This window comes from Diceros bicornis, chromosome 1 (genome assembly GCF_020826845.1).
Source record: "Diceros bicornis minor isolate mBicDic1 chromosome 1, mDicBic1.mat.cur, whole genome shotgun sequence".
In the NCBI taxonomy this organism is placed as follows: domain Eukaryota; kingdom Metazoa; phylum Chordata; class Mammalia; order Perissodactyla; family Rhinocerotidae; genus Diceros; species Diceros bicornis.
Window position 1 is genome coordinate 25,065,868 of NC_080740.1, and position 18,746 is coordinate 25,084,613.

Genomic DNA, 18,746 nt, shown 5'->3' on the forward strand with positions numbered 1-18,746 from the left:
ATTTAAACTTCTTTGAATCTGTGATTCGATACCTTTCTTCTCTTTTAAATACTTCCTGCCCACTATCTCTCTAAATACTGTATCTTTTCCATTTTTTCTCTCTTCTCCTGCTGGATTTCAATTACACAAATGCAATGACCTCTAACCTAAATACATGTCTCTTAAATTCTTTTTTTCTTCTTTCTATTTTTGGGTTTTTTTTTCTTTGTTTCAGTTAGCAGATTTTCTATTGACAATCTTCCTGTCTACCTGTCTTCTTTTATACTCTATTTGCTCTCCCATCCAAAGAATGGTTAAATTCAAATCTGGTGGTTTTCAGGTCTAGAATGTTTAGCTGATTGTTTTTATATAGACTCTAAGTCTTTGATAATATTTTCCTTTTTTTTTACTCACTTTCTCCACATTTTCTTCTTTTTTAAGTGTATTAATTACAGTTATTTTACAATACTTGTCTACTAATGCCAATATCTATATAACATGTTAGTTTGCTTCTGTTGTCTCTTTTTTCTCTTGGCTAGAGGTCACTGTTCTTGTCTTTCTTAATGTCTATGAATTTTGATTAAATGTCAGCCACTGTGAATTAAAAAAAAAATCTCCAGATAACATTAACTTGTGCCAGTAATGGTTTCCCCATTCCCCTAATAAGTTAATAAGGAACTGGGAACACGGATCACATTAATCCTGTTGTGAATTGAGCTGCATGGAGACAGGGTACTCTTTTGGTAATAATCAGACTGCTCCTTGACTCACCCCTGCTTTCAGATCATTGTCTGCAGAACTTTCAATGGAAATCCTGGAGTATACTTTTTTCCTCAGGAAAAAGAGACTTCTGGAATTTCTAATCTGCTTTTTCAGAATTGTTTTTGGCTCAGCTCTTTACCCTCTATCCCCTTGCATCTGCAGAATTCAGTAAATGACTCAAGGAGGAAAATGGCTATGTATTTAAGGCCTCTCAAGTTTCTAATTTTGTCATGTCAGCCTCTCACAACATTTAAAATTTAAAATGATTTCTTTGTCCAGGGCGTGGGCCATTTTCCTTGTGAAGCCCAAATTTTCAGAGATTAGCTCACGCTCAGATTTTAAAAATACCCCCCAGTGGGTCCCTCCCAGTGGCGTAGACCAGGTTTGGATCCCGGCTGCCCACCGACGCACAGCTTGTCAGGCCATGCTGTGGCGGCGTCCCACATAACGTGGAGGAAGATCCGCATGGATGTTAGCTCAGGGCCAGTCTTCCTCAGCAAAAAGAGGAGGATGTTAGTTAGCTCAGGGCTGATCTTCCTCGCACACACACAAAAAATACCCCCCAGGGTAATGCACCTGAAGAACACCAATGAAAATGTCTCATGTCTCTGGAATTTTAGTCACTGTAATCCTTGCTGCTGTCTTAGTTGTCTTATAATTTAAAAAATTCATCTAGCTTTTCTAGTTCTTCTGAGTTGGAATATTTACTTGCAATGAATTACTCCATCCTGTTAGTGGTGGAAAGACTATTGCCAAAATTTAAATATGCACATATAGCAAATCAACCAAAAATTTGAGGAAGGGCAGGAATCTTTGTCTGAAACAATGTTGTCTGATTTAAACAATACATTTTAAGAAAGCTATGAACTTGAGCCAGACCAAAGCTATGGGAACAAAATGGAGTAGGTATTGGGAAGTAAGTTATGTGAAGAACAACTGATAATGTTGGATGTGTTTTGCACAAAGAACAAAAGATTAAGGCAAGTCCTGATAACCAAATTCTAATATTTGAATGCCTGTCATATTGAAGGCAGATTATTTATTTTGGTTTAGAGAATAAATATAACCAATAAATGGAAATGGTAGGGAAAAGATTTCATCTGAATCATGAGAAAATGATTTCAACGATACCATATATGGCAGCAAATTTTCAAAGATTGGATATATTCAAGAAGGTGAAGATATCTAAAGATAACTTGCTAGAAATATCTACTACTATTTGGAATGTCCAGCAAGATAATTTCTAACGACCTTTTCAATTTTAGAATTTTGTTCTATGTATTATGATTGATACTAATGAGGGATATGTCACAAGTATTTAATAAAATCCTGATTTCATGGGCTTTGACACCAAAATGTTATTTTGTTAATTCCCACTTCCTCTTTTTCCATATGCTTTTCACTTAAAATTATTGATGAGTTTTTATCAGTTTCTTGTGATATACATGTAAGTACATTTAATCAAAGATTAAATACAGATACAGAATTTGGAGAATAACAAGCTAAACATAATTAGGGATTAGAGCTTTCAATATGACTTAAGGGATTTTATATTGTTAGCTCAAAAAAACCTCTCTAAATTTTTAAATATGCATTTACTCATTTCTTAAGGAAAATGATTTTATGCATGAGAAGCTGCTTTTAATTAAATAAAATCCTCTATAAGATTCACAGGCATAGTTTATTTGAATAAGCTATGTTAAATACAGAAAAGTTTACACATAAAGCAATTTTCAATGTAAAGAAAGAGACAGAATATTTTTTGAAAATATTTTTCCTGCTTACTCTTTTCATCAGTATTATATTACTTTATTTTGCTGTTGCTTATCTAGATTTCAGCATATCTTCATCTGTTTTCCTTTCATTCTTTATTTTTTCAGTGGTATCTTAGTCTTCCTTAATGCTTTCTTGAGCCTTAATGATTTATTAAGATATTACTAGATGTATTTTCAGTGCAGTGCCAGGCTTGACATTTCTATCTCTTGGGTTATTTTATACCTCTTCAGCCTATGATTAATTTGTAAAATTTGTCTGGTAGAGATGCAAATACTTTCTTTCCAGGGGAAGAAATAACCCTACAGATTACTTGTATGGCCCTGTCAGACACTAACCAGTTTTGTATCCAACTGAGCAATCTTATCCTAACATTACCTATAAACATCTGGGTTTTCAAATGATCTTTGAATCTCTCATAACACCTCACTGGTTCTTCATTAATGAATTACTAGAGCAAGATATTCAACACTTTACTGTTAACGTTTTCATGAGAGTCACAATTTTTCACTCTGAATATTGCACTTTAACATTGAGAACTTTTTCCTTAATATTAGCTAATGTCCATTTAGGAGGCCTTAGAAGATAAAATTCTTCCAGACATTTATTTGCTTCTCCTAAGCAAATCATCTGTTTTCATTTTATGGGCGCTGAATTAACATACTCCATTGATCTCTTCACTTTATCTACTCAATAACCTGAAGCTAAATATTTAGCAACGTGTCCTTAGGCATGTGCAAATTATTAACACATATACTCATTGGTACTAAAATTTCTTCCTTATATATTTACTTATTCATTTATTTACTTATAGTTGGATGATCTCCTTGCTGAACTACCTTTATTTATTTTATCTTGCTGATTGGTTACTTATCTGAATTAACTTATCTGAAAAAATTCTATTTCAAGTAAGCTAAAAATATAAATAAGCATATAAATAGATTGATCTATAGACAGATAAATGGATGAATAGACAGGTAGGTTGAAAGATGGATATCTTGGACTCAGTCAATATCTTTTAATTATCTGTGTGCAGCAGAAGTCCACTAAGTTTACTTAAAAATGTTCTACACACAAAAGCAATGCCAAGATCCCCAAGACCAAAAGAATCTGAAATAAACAACTAACCTCATTTCCTTCCCAAATGAAGCCTTCTTAATTCAAATACTCTTGAACTGGAGGAAGTGAAGGTGACAAATTTTAAATTATGTCTGAAGTTTTGATTATTAATAGAGTTAATAACTTAATTTCCTAATTATTTTCTGTTTTGCAAAAAAAAAAAAAAAAAAAACAAACACTATGTATTGTGTTTTGCAATATAAAGTAAGTACTGAACCTTACACATCCCAAGAATGATGAGTGAAGTCATTGTGCCAGCCTGAGTTACTTTATCATTACATCTGTTGGGACTTGCTTGTGTGAGTGCCTGTTACGTATTTAAAAAATTGTATGTGTATGTGTATCTTGTGCACCAAGATATTATCTCTATATGATGTTACTCGTTTTACCTTAAGACAAAACACAAAAATACAAATACACACTCATTTACTCACACATTTATCTTTTGCATTTATGCCAGAGGGGAAGTAATGAGAAGCTCATTTTCATGGAAAACACGTTCGTAATATAGACAGCCAAGTCGCTTGGTGTGGTTCACGGATCATTAAGAACTAAGTATATTTATTCTTTCCACAACTTCTATTTATTTCATTTCTGTTGACCACTTACTTATGCTCCAAGGATATAGTAAACACATGAGAAGCAACAGAAAAAGAACTTTTAAAAGATATCCTTTAAAAATATCTTTCATATTTAAAATTATCTGCAAGTAGTCCAACCAAATGTAAATTGTAGGTGAATTGATTACATATACAATTAGGACCTAAATTTTTCAATAAATTGTGCTGTGGTTCTCTGGAGAAATATTATTAACTGCACCATGTATTATTTTGTCAGGCTGTAAATTGTATATGGGTCATAATTACAATCAAGTAAAATAGCCCATGGATAGAGAGAAAGCTGTAAAAAAACTATCAATTTATTTTAATAAAGTCAAACTTCAAATGCATTGCATTTTACCAGCCTCTGACAGAGGGCTTAACTGGTATACACACTGCTTTAAATGAAACTACAAAGAATCTCTCCTGTGAACATGCTTAACAATAATCAATTTAACCTTGTTTCTTCTTTTGTTTTATATTCTCTCTTTTCCCATTGCGTGTCACAAACATCTTTCTACTTGAAGAAAGAACCATGAATTAATAACCTCCAATATTCAACCCTTAGGAAGCAATAATCTCAAATAGGATCACATTTATTTTCATGTAGAAATTAATATTTAAAAAATTTGAGGATCTGTGAAGTTACATTAAATACATTTTATTTGAACAGACATTGCATCATATTTTCATTTGGGGCTTTATTTTTAATCATATTTTAGATCCAAGTCGAAGCTGAATCATATGTGAAAATGAGATATGTTCTATTTACAATTGTAACTACTTATCTTTCATCCAAAATGTTTCAATTGAAATTGAAATAATCCAAATTAAATAGGACTTCAGTGGTTCTCAACCTTGGATGCAGTGTAGAATAACCTGGAAGGCTTTCATGTATCCTGATGCTCAGACCGTATCCAAGACCAATTAGATCAAATCCCAGGGCTTTTTTTAAAGCTTGTCAGGTGGTTCCAATATACAGTTAAGATTCATAAGAATTACTTGACAATGCACCAATTTTTTTCTTTTCTTTTTGAGGTCTACCTTACGTACAATTTAACAAGCAAGCTAGTATTCACGCATCTCAGATGCTGCAATTCCCCATGCTCCCTGACCATATATAGTATGTTTTAAGGTAACAGTCACAAAAGCTACTGAGATTTCACATACTGAGGGAGAAAAAAATATATATTTATGATGGTTTCTTCTGACTGTTAGTGATTCTTTCCTGCATTTAAGAGTGTTTGCCCCTCCTTTGGAAGGGAGAAGGACGAAATTATTGTGTTAAATTGAACTCCCCTATTAGACAAAGGAAAGAATAATAGCTAGGATGCAAATATTCTACTTTTAGCAGAATTTGAAAAGAAACCATTTGAAACTCTCTAATGAGTTTTTTGTTTTTTAATTTTAGAAAAAACTGTTAAAGCATTTGACATTCTTCTTGGCCAGATGAATCATTCATACAGTTTTCCAGTTCTGTGAAATTTATAACCATACTGTTTGTAGTATTTATAAATAAAAATGTTCAGTATAATTTACAGTGGGAATTTTTTATTAGTTTCCCAGTAATGCTGAAAGTGCTATGATTGTACTTTATCCTTCAATAAAAAAAATTTACTTTTCTCCCTCTCATTGTAGGATTTCAGTCTTGATTGGAATTGTATGAACAACAAATGTAAATTGCTATTTTATCCAAGTTAGAAAAAATTATGCAGAAGAACAGGACAGATGGGAAATTAATAATAATAAAAAAACTTCTTAGACTTACATTTACATTAAAAAATCAAGTCCACATTATATAAAACTATTTATATGTGTAAAGGTAATAATATTTCTAAATACCTCCCAATGAGTGTGTGTGTGTTTGTTTTGTTTTTAATCAGTAAACTTGATTTCTCTCCCCACACTATTTAATATTGACCAAGGAATACTGCCCCAAGAAATGAAAAAGATATGTCAAAGGCAAGTCCTTTACACAGAGGAAGAAATAGCTGAAAGTCCATCCTTTATGACAAGGGAAATTTGAAAAGACAAAGGTAAATGGATGAAGAGTGAAGGGGTTAGATGCCAAAAAAGTCATGGACCAGTCATCTGGCGGAGGAGATGCCAAGGGTGAGGCCTTGATGACTGGTAAAGATGGCAGGACCCAGAGTCAGCAGCTGTAGGTGTCGTGCATGCGCAAAGGCTAGTGGGGCCAGTTTTATGCTGGCAGATATATCAGGAAGATGACGGCAATAACAATAATGAAGGAGGAGAAGGGGAAAGGGGATGCAGAGAGAGGCAAGGGAAGGAGGAAGAGACTCTAGAAACACCAGCCAGATTTCAGCTGAAAAGAGTAATAAATTGGCTTGCTGCCTTTACCTCATGACCAGAGGATTGATATCTCTCTCTCTCCCTCTCCTCTCCCTTCTTCCTCTCTCTGTCTGTCTCTGTCTTCCCACTCCCTTCCTCCCTCCCTTTCATTTCAGGTGGGATTTGTCTCAACTATCTCCATATTCTAGATCATCATATCTAAAAGAGCCCCCATCCCCATCTATTCCTCGATCCTCTTCCATGGTTCTGTTTCACGGGTAATTTCCTGACAGTTAAAGGTTTATTGTCTCTCTTTTCATTCTATAAGGCAGGGACTTTGTTTTGCACTCAACTACAACCACAGTTTCCAAAATGGAATGTGGCAAAAAATAAGTGCTGAGAATGAATAAATTAATAAATGAAGAGACAGGGAACTGGTATTTAAATATTTAAAATCTACCTCCACCCGTGTTTCCAAGTTACCCAATAGAGCGAAAACTTGTGAGGAAAATTATATAGCTTACCGAAAATAAACTAACTACAAGTTCTTTGTACCTGTAAAATATAGTGTGAAAATGTGTTACTCATATGACTATGCATACATTCAGACTCTGTGTGTGTATGTATACAAATATATTTTTATATATATATACATATACATGTATATATAAGTTTATATGTATATGTATATATACATATATATAAAAGATTTATTATGAGGAATTGGCTTACGTGATTATGGAGGCTGAGAATTCTCATCGTTGGCCATCTGCAAGCCGGAGACACAGAAAGGTCCATGGTGTAGGTCCAGAAGCGTGGTTCCAGAAACATGGTGTAGTTTGGGCAGAAGTACCGCATGCAAAGATGGAAAATCTGTATCCACAGTAAATCGCTATTCCAGTAAGGACAAACATTGCCCTATCCATGATGGAAGTAGTCCAATGTGATCAAACTGCCACCAGGTAGCTGGCCAATCACTCTGGGGAATTGTGCCATATCGGAGACTCAGTGTTGGTCTCTGCTGCTGGCAGATTGAACACTCAGCAGTGGCTGTGGTCTGCTTGGCCTTGGTGAGTGAAAATCCACATTGTTGAGCCTACATATAACCTCCATCCCTGCCACCAGGGCCACTTTTTTAATGAGCCCACTGGGCGATGATAGGACTGGCTGGGGAAAGAGGCTGACTGGTATCCACAGAATGGGTTATCCTATCCACCTGATTATTAAAATTCTCCTTTGCTGAGGTCACCCTTTGGTGAGCATTCACGTGGGACACAAATATCTTCATGTTTTTTGCCCATTCAGAGAAGTCTATCAATATACATCTTCCCTAAATTTCCTTGTCATGAATTCTCCAATCATGTTCCTTCAAATTCCCTAACCCAGCCAAATCATGGGCCATAGCTCATGAATCAGTATATAAACACACTTCTGGCCATTTCTCTTTCCAAAGTGAACAACCAGACACATTGCTTGAAGTACTGCTCATTGGAGGGATTTCCTTTCACCTGTGTCCTTCAGGGATATCCCAGAAAGGGGCCATAGTGCAGCAGCTGTCCACTTTTCAGTGGTGCCTGCATATAATGCAAAACCACTGTAAACCAGGCCCAAGTCCTCTCTTCCTCTGTCAATTGATTGTAGGGAACTTCCCATGAGGCCATAGGTGCAGGCTGGAGGAGAGAATGCAATGTAGCAAGAGCGGGGACCACAGGCATTTGGACCACTTCTTCCTGTTACTTACTTGTTCCTTCAGAGTCAACTCAGACCCAATCACTTATATAGCACTTTAATTTTATGATCATTTGATGCTGTGCATGCTCAACTTTATGGCTTCATAGGTCAAATAGCACTCGGTTCATGACGGGAAGCTCAGATGGCAGAGTAACTTGGCAGCCCATGGTTAAGCGTTCAGTCTCTAAGGCCCAGTAACTGGCCAGGAGATGTGTTTCTCAAAAACAGAGTAGTTACCTGCAGAGAATGGCAGAGCTTTGCTCCAATATCCTAAAGGTCTGCGATGTGATTCACCTATAGAGGCCTGCCAAAGGCTCCAAACAGAATCCTTATCTACCACTGACACTTCAAGCACCATTGGATCTACTTGATTATATGATACAAGCCGCAGAGTAGCTTGCACAGCAGCCTAGATCTGTTATGAAACCTTCTCCTGGTCTGGGCCCCACTCAAAACTAACAGCTTTTCAGGACACTGGATAGTACGGTTATATGTTGCCTCCAAAATCCAAAGAGGCACACCAGGTATTGTGACTCTTTTTTGATTGTGGGAGGGGCCAGATGCAACAACTTATCCTTCACCTTAGAATATGTCTCATGCCACTGGATCCTTAGAAATTACACTGAGGTAGAAGGTCCCAGAATTTTTGTCAGATTTATTTCCCACTCTCTGGCATGCAAATATGTTACCAATAAGACGAGAATAGTTGCTACTTCTTGCTCATTATGTCCAATTAGCATATGCCATCAGTGTTATGGACCAGTGTGATATCTTGCAGAAGGAAAAGGTGATCAAGGTCCCTGAAAACTGAATTATGACATAGGTCTGGAGAGTTAATATACCTTTGAGGTAGAACAGTGAAAGTGTATTGCTGGACTTGCTATCTGAAAGCAAACTGCTTCTGGTGGAACTCATTAACAGAGATGGATAAAAAGGCATTTTGCAGATCAATAGCTGCATACCAGGTACCAGAATATGTATTAATTTGCTCAAGCAATGAAACCACATTTGGTACAGCAGCCACAATTGGAGTCATGACCTGGTAAAGCTTATGATAATCTACTGTCATTCTCCAAGATCTATCTGTCTTCTACACAGGCCAAAGAGGAGAACTGAATGGGGATGTGGTGGGAATCACCACCCATGCATCCTTCAAGTACGTGATAGCAGCACTAATCTCTACAATCCCTCCAGGAGTGTAGTATTGCTTTTGATTTTCTATTTTCCTACATAGAAGCAGTTATAGGGGCTTCCACTTGGCCATTCCCTCCATAACAGTCCTCACTCCAAAGGTCGGGGAACGAACTGTGGGGATTCTGCCAGATGCTGAGTATATCTATTCCAATTATGCATTCTAGAACTGGAGAAATAACCACAGAATGAGTTTTGGGACCCTCTGGGGCCACTTGGAGATGAACCTGAGCTAAAACTCCATTAATCATTTGACCTCCACAAGCCCCTACTCTGGTGGGCCAGAGCGACATTTTGAGTCTTCTGGAATCAGTGTCAGTTCACAGCTAGGGCCCAATGGTCCCCAAAGGCTCTGACTATTTCATTTTCCCCAATGCACAGTTACCCTGGATAAAGGCCATCAGTCCCTTTGGGAAAGGCTGGGAAAAGGATTAACAGTACAAATTTTCGGTAGTTTACCAGGGTGCATCCTCAAGGAGATCCAGCCTCCCTTTCATTCAATGGATTCTGGGTCTGTAATCTGCCTCAAGTCTGGGAATTAACTGAGGGACCATGACTCTCTGCTTTTATGATTCACGTTAGACTTTTGTTCACTTGACTTAGAATTTTTCTGCTTGTACAGATCAAGTAAGAATTTAGCAGATCTCCTATCTATTTCACTTCTAGGAACACCATCATCAATTAGCCAACACCATAAGTCTGCATGAGTCAGATTATTCTAATTGCAGCTTTGACTCTGCTGTCCACTATGCTAATTACATTTACCTTGCTTTTAGCGACTGAGTATCCTCATTTGGCCCCTGTCACCTGGGGATCCAACTACTCCCATTGCATTTAGGTTTCCCAATCCAGTGGCTGCAGTTCCCACTGTGAAGTCTGGCCCACAAAGAGCAATCACAGAGCTCTTCAAGAATGCCAGGGTTCCCATCACAAATTTATTTCTCACAGTATTGATGAAAGATGTTCCTTCTGGACCCTCTTAGAGTGGATGAGTAGTTCTTAAATGACAAATCTATTCTAACATTCAACACCCCTAAACCTCTGAATCCTTTCCTTTACATTAAACCAAGACAGACCTCGCATTTCCAATTTACTCACTGTAGGCCACCTATTGGCCCATGTTTCAACCAACCAAACTGGTAGAGCCTTTCCTAACTCCCCAAGTTGCAATATTAAATGGAGAATCTCTGCTTAGGGAGCCCATATCAATAAATTCGGCCAGATGCAACTTTATATTCTTCCACCATGATCCCATACCCTTTGTATCCATTCCCACACATGTTCCCTGGATTTCTGTCTGTATAAATTAGAAATAGTTCTTTTGGAGTGTAGTGCACCTTCTCATAGGTCATACTTTGTACCTCACCTTTAGAGGCCTGCTAGGACTTAAGTCCAGTTATAGGTCTAGAAGGAAAAAAGAGTGGTGGGGATAGGTCCTGAGGATAATCAGCCTTGTCTTGCTTGGCACTTGCCTCTGGAGAGGCCATTACAGTTTCCTCAGACTATACAGGGTTAATTCCCACAAACCTCAGATGACAGGGATGGAGAGGCTGATACCACTGGTGGTGGGGAAGCCACTTTTGCTAAGGATGGGGAGGCTGCTTCCATTGCGGGTAGGGAGGTCTCTTCCACTGGCAAAGAAAACTCATCAAAATTTAGAGACTCAACATCTCCAGCTTGGTCAAGGTCTTCCTACTGTCCCACCTCTGCTTACAAAATCCCATTCTTTCCTAACCAATGCTCTCACATTAGCAGTAGGCATCCTGTGAGACTGTGAATTCAACTTATGTTGTAATTCAGCCAGTGCAAGATGAGATTCTGCATTTGACTTTCAGCAATCTCAGCCCTGAGTCTATAGGAGACGAGGGTCTCCTTCAGGGAACACACAGATGCTTTTAGGTCATTTATGCTGTACTTGAGCTGGAAATTCAAATCCCTGAGCTCATCCTTTCCTTTCACTATTTTGTCCAATAACATAAGGAGCAACCACTCAATCTCATTACATTCATTAGTTTTCCACAAATGTTCAAAATTATCATACACGTAGTCACCTAGCTCCTTGCTTCTTATAGGTAGTTGATTAGGAGTATCCAATGCAGATACTTTGTGTATCTCTACTGTCAGTTCATGCTATGGACTATCAGTGCTGTCTTTACTACTAGAAATAAAGCCATTATCATCTTTAAATCTAATCAGATTAAAGAGCCAATTCCAGAAACCCGAGAACCAATACATAAAACTCATCCTTAAAATTATGTTCCTCTAGAACCACTCATTACCAAAATCTCCAGAAAAACAAAACCAATAGGATATATAGATATAGATGTATATCCATATCTCTGTCTATCTATCTATCTATCTACATACCTATCAAAAGATGTATTATAAGGAATTGGTTTATGCAATTATGGAGGTTGAGAAGTCCCACAATCTGTAGTCTGCGAGCTGGACACCCAGGAAGTCCAGTGGTGTACTTACAGTCTGAGTCCAAAGGCCGGAGAATCAGAAGTACCGATGGTGTAAGTCTCAGTCTGAAGACAGGAAAGAATCAATGTTCCAGCTCAAACAGTCAAGTAGAGAGAGCAAATTCTCCCTTTCTCCACCTTTTGTCCTCTTCAGGCACTCAGCAGACTGAATAATGCCCACCCACATCGGGGAAAGCAATCTGCTTTCCTCAGCCTACTGATTCAAATGACAATCTCACCCCAAAACACCCTCACAGACACACCCAGAAAAATGTTTAATCAAATATCTGGGCACTCTGTAACCCAGTCAAGCTGACAGATAAAATTACACATCACTGAATGGAAAGGTCTCCCATTCATTGATAACAGCCAGTACTTCCAAATAAGTGTTTGTTTGCCTCTCTAAGCCTCAGTTTTTTACCTGTTGAAAGGGGATATTATGGGGCCTGCCCGGTGGCGCAAGCAGTTAAGTGCACGCACTCCGCTGCAGCGGCCCGGGGTTCTCCGGTTCGGACCCCAGGCGCGCACCGATGCACCGCTTGTCAAGCCATGCTGTGGCGCTGTCCCATATAAAACAGAGGAAGATGGACACAGATGTTAGCCCAAGGCCAGTCTTCGTCAGCAAAAAAGAGGAGGATTGGCATCGAATGTCAGCTCAGGGCTGGTCTTCCGCCAAAAAAACAGGGGATATTAATACATAACTCATGTGTTTGTTATTATGAATAAATGACATAATATAGGCAAAACACTTATCCCATGCCATGTACTCAATAAGAATTCAAGATTTTTTTTCAGCAAGTTGAAGGATTTTCAAGACACTTAAGATCACACTACTGAGCAGTTGCCACCCCTCTGGATCAAACATACTTCCCCCAGGAAGGCTTCCTCTTAGGCTGTCATAGTGGCTAGAACACCAACATCAATCATTTCTCTGAACAAAGAACAATTCTTCTTTGAAAGAAAGACTCTTTCAAAACATAACTGAAGTAATGCAAAGAGTCGGATTGTCAAACCTTATTCATAAGAATCAGATATCTTTTTTGATACCAAACCTGAATAAAACTGAAAAGAATACAGCAAATAAGAAGGCACAGGCAAAGCATACAGAAATCTGAGACTGTCATGATCCTCTCTTGGAGCATAAGGGCAAGCTTTGGCCCAGATTTAATATTTGAGAACTCTAAATAATGTATACAGGGCATCAATTCCACAAAGAGAGTTATTTCAATCATGAAATATTTTTATTTTGTACTTAAACAATTATAGGATAGACTGACATTTTCCAGTAGGCCATGCTCCATAAATTCATTCATTCCAAATTTATTTACCAGGAGCAACCTAGACATACTCCACTAAAAGAATTCTCAGGATAAAGTAATATTTCCACTAATTAACACTACCTGAAGGTCTGATTAGTATGTTTACAAGATTTGACCTTATGATTTCTTCATGGCCTGGACATCTCCAGGATAGAGATGCTTTACATATCAATTGCTTTGACTTTCTTACATAAAGTTAGATAAAAACAACATATAATTTCATTCATGTATATTAAAATTACGTGTATAGCGGGCTAGCCCAGTGGCATAGCGGTTAAGTGCGCGCACTCCACTGTGGCGGCCCGGGGTTCGGATCCCAGGCACACACCAATGCACCGCTTGTCAAGCCATGCTGTGGCGGCATCCCGTAGGAAGTGGAGGAAGATGGGCACGGATGTTAGCCCAGAGCCAGTCTTCCTCAGCAGAAAGAGGAGGATTGGCAACAGATGTTAGCTCAGGGCTAATCTTCCTCACAAAAAAAAAAAAATCACATGTATAGCATTTTCCTATTCTGACATCAACTCGTATTTGGTGGTGGTGGTGTGTGTTTGTGTGTGTGTGTGCGTATAATGCAGATATGAAAGTTTTATTAGATTAAAATAGGCAGTAGAGAAGTATATAGTGTATATCCAGGAAATCTAATCATCTTATAGCTTATCTGGGCAAAAATAATCCACATACACCAAGGCCAAAGTCCCATTGGAGAAGAATCCTGTCCCCATATTGTTTTACATTTACATTCCTATAAATTTACATTTATAGGAACAAGGTAGAGGAGGGAAAGCTATGTGAATTGTGACAATGGAAGTTTCCTTGTCCAGAAAGTGGCCGGTTAGAATGGGTCAGCCTCTAGAACACAGCTGCTCTATCAGCCCATTCTTCTCTTGCGCTAACTCAGATCTATCGAGCAGGTTCTCCATTAAACTCTCAAAATGAGAAAGGACATGAGCCCCCAGGGCCATTCAGATCTTTCCTCAACCCACCTCCCAGAACTCTACTGACACTAGGTTGCAGGGATTTTCCACAATCAATAAGGAGCAAGTAATAGATTTTGAGTCACAAAAATTAGAACTGGGATTGTTAACTTACTAGATGATAATTATTCAAACAAAGGTGCAGTTAGGTTTTTGTTTCCTCTTAAATGCCTTCTGATTCTTATTAATACATATTCCCTTAAGAAATCCAGATTTAGTCCAATATAACAAGTGTCACAATAAGTCTCCACACAACCAATCTAGGCTTCTGCAGCAGGGTTCTGTTGTTAAGATTTATATTAATTAAAAGGCAAAATTACTAGTGATGAAACGTTACTACTTTTTAAGGAAAACAAATCTTAAAATTTAACATTTGGCAGAAAAAAGATCAATTCTTTCCGGCTCTGTCACTGAGAAGGGTCATCACCGTTGTGAGTCAAGTCACGTTAACACAATCCATGGATTATATTTCAAAATGTAAACTCAATTTAAAATACCAAGAACTTGAGAATATACTTTTATCCATTTTTATATAAATTAAGACTCATTCCTAGGGATGTTTTACTTTATTCTGCCATCTCATAAATAGATTAACAATAAAAGGTAAGAAGAGCAGAGTAGAGATACGTGGGAAGAGGTCTGAGGAGAACAAACGTTTGCTGTTTGAGCCACAGATCAATCTGCGGTATTTTGTTGTAGCAGGCCGAGCTAGAAAGACAATAAGTTTGCATAATAAGGGTACTGAAACATATCTGAATCCTGAATAACATCCTGAAAATATGAAATTATCTAAGTCAATGATTTTCATATTTGCTTCAATATTTATTCATAAAATATATTTAACACTTTTCCCTATTTAATTGTTTTATCTTGGCCATTTTAACTTGATTTGATTTTGAAAAATAAATTATACACTTCAACTCACATTTGAGACCAGGTTGCAATGTACTGTAACTGCTTTTAAATTTCTAGTGAATTCTACCACAAAGGTGAGGCACTTAATCTGTAAGATATCTTTTGATGTTTAGACATTGAAGACACTAGATAAGTGTAGGTTATTATTCTTGATATTAATATTTATGCTATGATACTAAGTGGGAAAGAGTATCATTTAAAAATTCATTGTAAGCCTACTATCATTGAGATTAAGAATGATAGTGCAAAATAATAATTCATGGCTCATTTCTGTCTGTAAATACAAAATTTGAAAGTCAAGTCTAATTAGAAAATAGCATTGTCATTCTTACAAATGATCCATAACCTGAGTTGTGATTCTTTTTTCCTTTCTTTGCAATTCTGTTCTGTTACAGCTTTATTTCCCTTATGACATTTTGATTCCACCTATGGAGGTTTTCTCTAAAAAGAAGTGTCAATCCTAATCAGGTCTAAATTCTCCTTGGAAACATATTTTGTGTTAAATTTGAGGTGGACAGAGGAGGAGGAATCTCATTTCTAACAGAACAGGCACCTGCCAGTCAGTTACCTAAATATAGCTATCACGTGGCTTTATGCCATGGAGAAATTCTCCTGTACATTTTAGAAATTCAAAAATTTTTAGTAATAAAAATCATTTTCAAATAGTTCTTTTGGTAATAGTATATTTAAATCACTTTAAATGACACATTTACCACTGACGGTTTTCTTTTTCTTTTTTTTTTTCTTTTTGTAAATTTCCAGTGCTAATGATTTTCCCTGGACAATATCCTATTTCATCTATTTTGTAAAAGGTTTATGCAAATACAGAGATTGCATATGTCCCCTTTTACCTTTAGAGAAAAGCTTCTGTGCATTTAAAAATCTTTAATCGTTCTATCATCCTCTTTCCAACTAAACCCATTAAATACACATAAATCAGTTTGAGGGTAGAAAGGAGTTTTGATTACATAAGATGCAATATGACACTTTACAGTTAATTTGGGTTTTAATTTAGCTTCATTATATTGAAAATGACACTCTAGGCCTGATATACAATTTAGGAGTAGCCAGTAAGACAATTATTGGAACTTATTCTTACAGCATTCTGAGCAGATGTATAAACTCTGTGAGAACATAAGCAATCTATTATAATATTGAACACATGACTCATGACACACTTTAGCAATTATCAATTGTTTTTTCCTTACCCGAAGAGGCAGAGATCATCTCTTTCTTATATTAAACACAAAGAAAAGCAAGCAATATTTACAAATAATTAGGAAAAAAGTTGTTGCCATCTGCAAGAAAATTACTAGGCCTTATTTTTAACTTTTTTGTTTATTTGTTTTGGGTTTTTTTGAGGAAGATTGGCCCTGCACTAACATCTGTTGCCAATCTTCCTCTTTTTTCTTTTTTCTCCCTAATGCCCCGGTACATAGTTATGTATCATAGTTATAGAGTTGTAGCTCTTCTATATGGGATACCGCCCCAGCATGGCTTGATGAGCAGTGAGTAGGTCCAGGCCCAGGATCCAAACCCGCAAACCCTGGGTGGCGGAAGAGGAATGCGTGAACTTAACCACTATGCCACCGAGCTGGCCCCCTTAATTTTAAGTTTTATTTTGAAATAATAATAGATTCACAAGAAATTACAATGATAGCACACACACGTCCCACGCACCCTCTACCCATTTTCCCCAATAGTTATATCCTCCATAATTATAATAGAATATCAAAACCAGAAATTGATATTGATACAATCAATGTTTAAAGTTTTATAAGATTTACCATATGTGTAGACTCATGCCCCCCTCAATATAATCAAGATATAGCTCTATTCCATCAGCCCAAAGGGCTCCCTCGTGCTACCCCTTTAGAGTCACATTCACCTCTTTCCCCTCACCATCGGTAGTGGGTTGAATAGGATCCCTCAAAAATGCATTTTCACCCAGAATCTCAGAATGGGACCTTTTTTGGATACAGAGTCTTTTCAGAAAGAAGTAGTTAATGATCTTGAGGTAAAATCATCCTATATTTATGGTGGAACCTAAATCCAGTGCCTGTGGTCCTTATAAGAAGAGAAGAGGACACAGAAAAACACAGAGCAGAACGTCACGTGAAGACAGGCAGAGATTGGAGTTATGCAACAACAAGCCAAGGAATGCCAAAGGTTGTTGGCAGCCACCAGAAACTAGGAGAGGCATAGACCAATTCCTTTCTCAGAGCCTCGAGAGGGAACCTCGCCGACACCTTGATTTCAGACTTCTGGCCTCCAGAACTGTGAGAATAAATTTCTGTTGTTTTAAGCTATCTGGTTTGCAGCACTTCGCTACAGCAGCCTAGGAAACTAAATAACCATCCTTAAATTCTGACTACTATTACTATGTTCTCTATCTCTATAATTTTGTCATTTATAGACTGCTATATAAATGGAATCAAACAGTATGTGACCTTTCGAAATAGGCTTCTTCACTCTGAATAATACCCTTGAGATCTGTCCAAGTTCCTGCATGTATCAATAGTTCATTCCCTTTTTTTGCAGAGGAGTATTCCAGAGTGTAGCTCTAGCAGTGGTTGTTTAATCATTCACCTATCTAGAGACGTTTTGATTGCTTCCAGGTTTTGGCTATTACAAATAGAGCTGCTATGAACACTCATGCACAGGTTTTTGCATGCTTTAATTTCTCAGGAATAAATGTCCAGGAGTGTGATTGCTGGGTCATATGGTAAGTATATGTTTAGTTTAGTTTTTTTTTTTTAAAGAAATAGCCAAATTACTTTTCAGTGACTATACCATTTTGGATTCTGACCAGCAATATATTAGAGATCTAGTCTCTCCGTATCCTTGCCAGCATTTGGTATTGTCATTATGGTTTATTTTAGTTGACGTAATAGATGTGGAATGATATCTCTTCATGGTCTTAATTTGCATTTCCCTAATGGCTAGTGATATTGAACATCCTTTCATGTGCTTATTTGCGTTCTGTATATCCTCTTCAGTAAAATGTCTCATCATGTCCTTTACCCATTATCTAATTGAATTGCTTTGTTTTCTGTTTGTTTTTCTTGAGAGTCATAAGACAAAGGTGGAGAGAAAAGGGTAAACCAGGTCCTTAGGACCTGAGGACAGTGGTGATTTATCTGGATTTTCTTTCACCTCATATATATCAAACTGAGTAACTGGGTACTGATGAAGGCACCAAACCAGAAATGTCAATGGACATAGACCAAAAAAAAAAACCTAAGAAAAGCTTTTCTCTCTAGTCAAAGGAGCAGAAAAAGGGCAGGCTAGCAAGACAGAAGACTTCTAACATAACCAATCTATTTTAGGCAACCATCAAAGAAAAACCTGTGGCCCCACCACTGTCTCCCCAAGAAGTCCAAGTGGAAAGCCTAGACATACACACTAACCAGAATGTAATGACTCACTCCCAATTTCCACCAGGGTGGTGTGAGAGTATGGAGATGGAACTCTCATCCCAAATTAGTGGTAATAAGCCCCTAGTATGATGTCAGTGGAGACCACAAGGGGAGCCTATACTTCTATCCCCATATGTCAGTGAGGAGGTCTCCTTCCTCTCTCCAAAGGGCTAGTTTCAGAGGAGGCCTAGGGAAGATCAGGATTTCC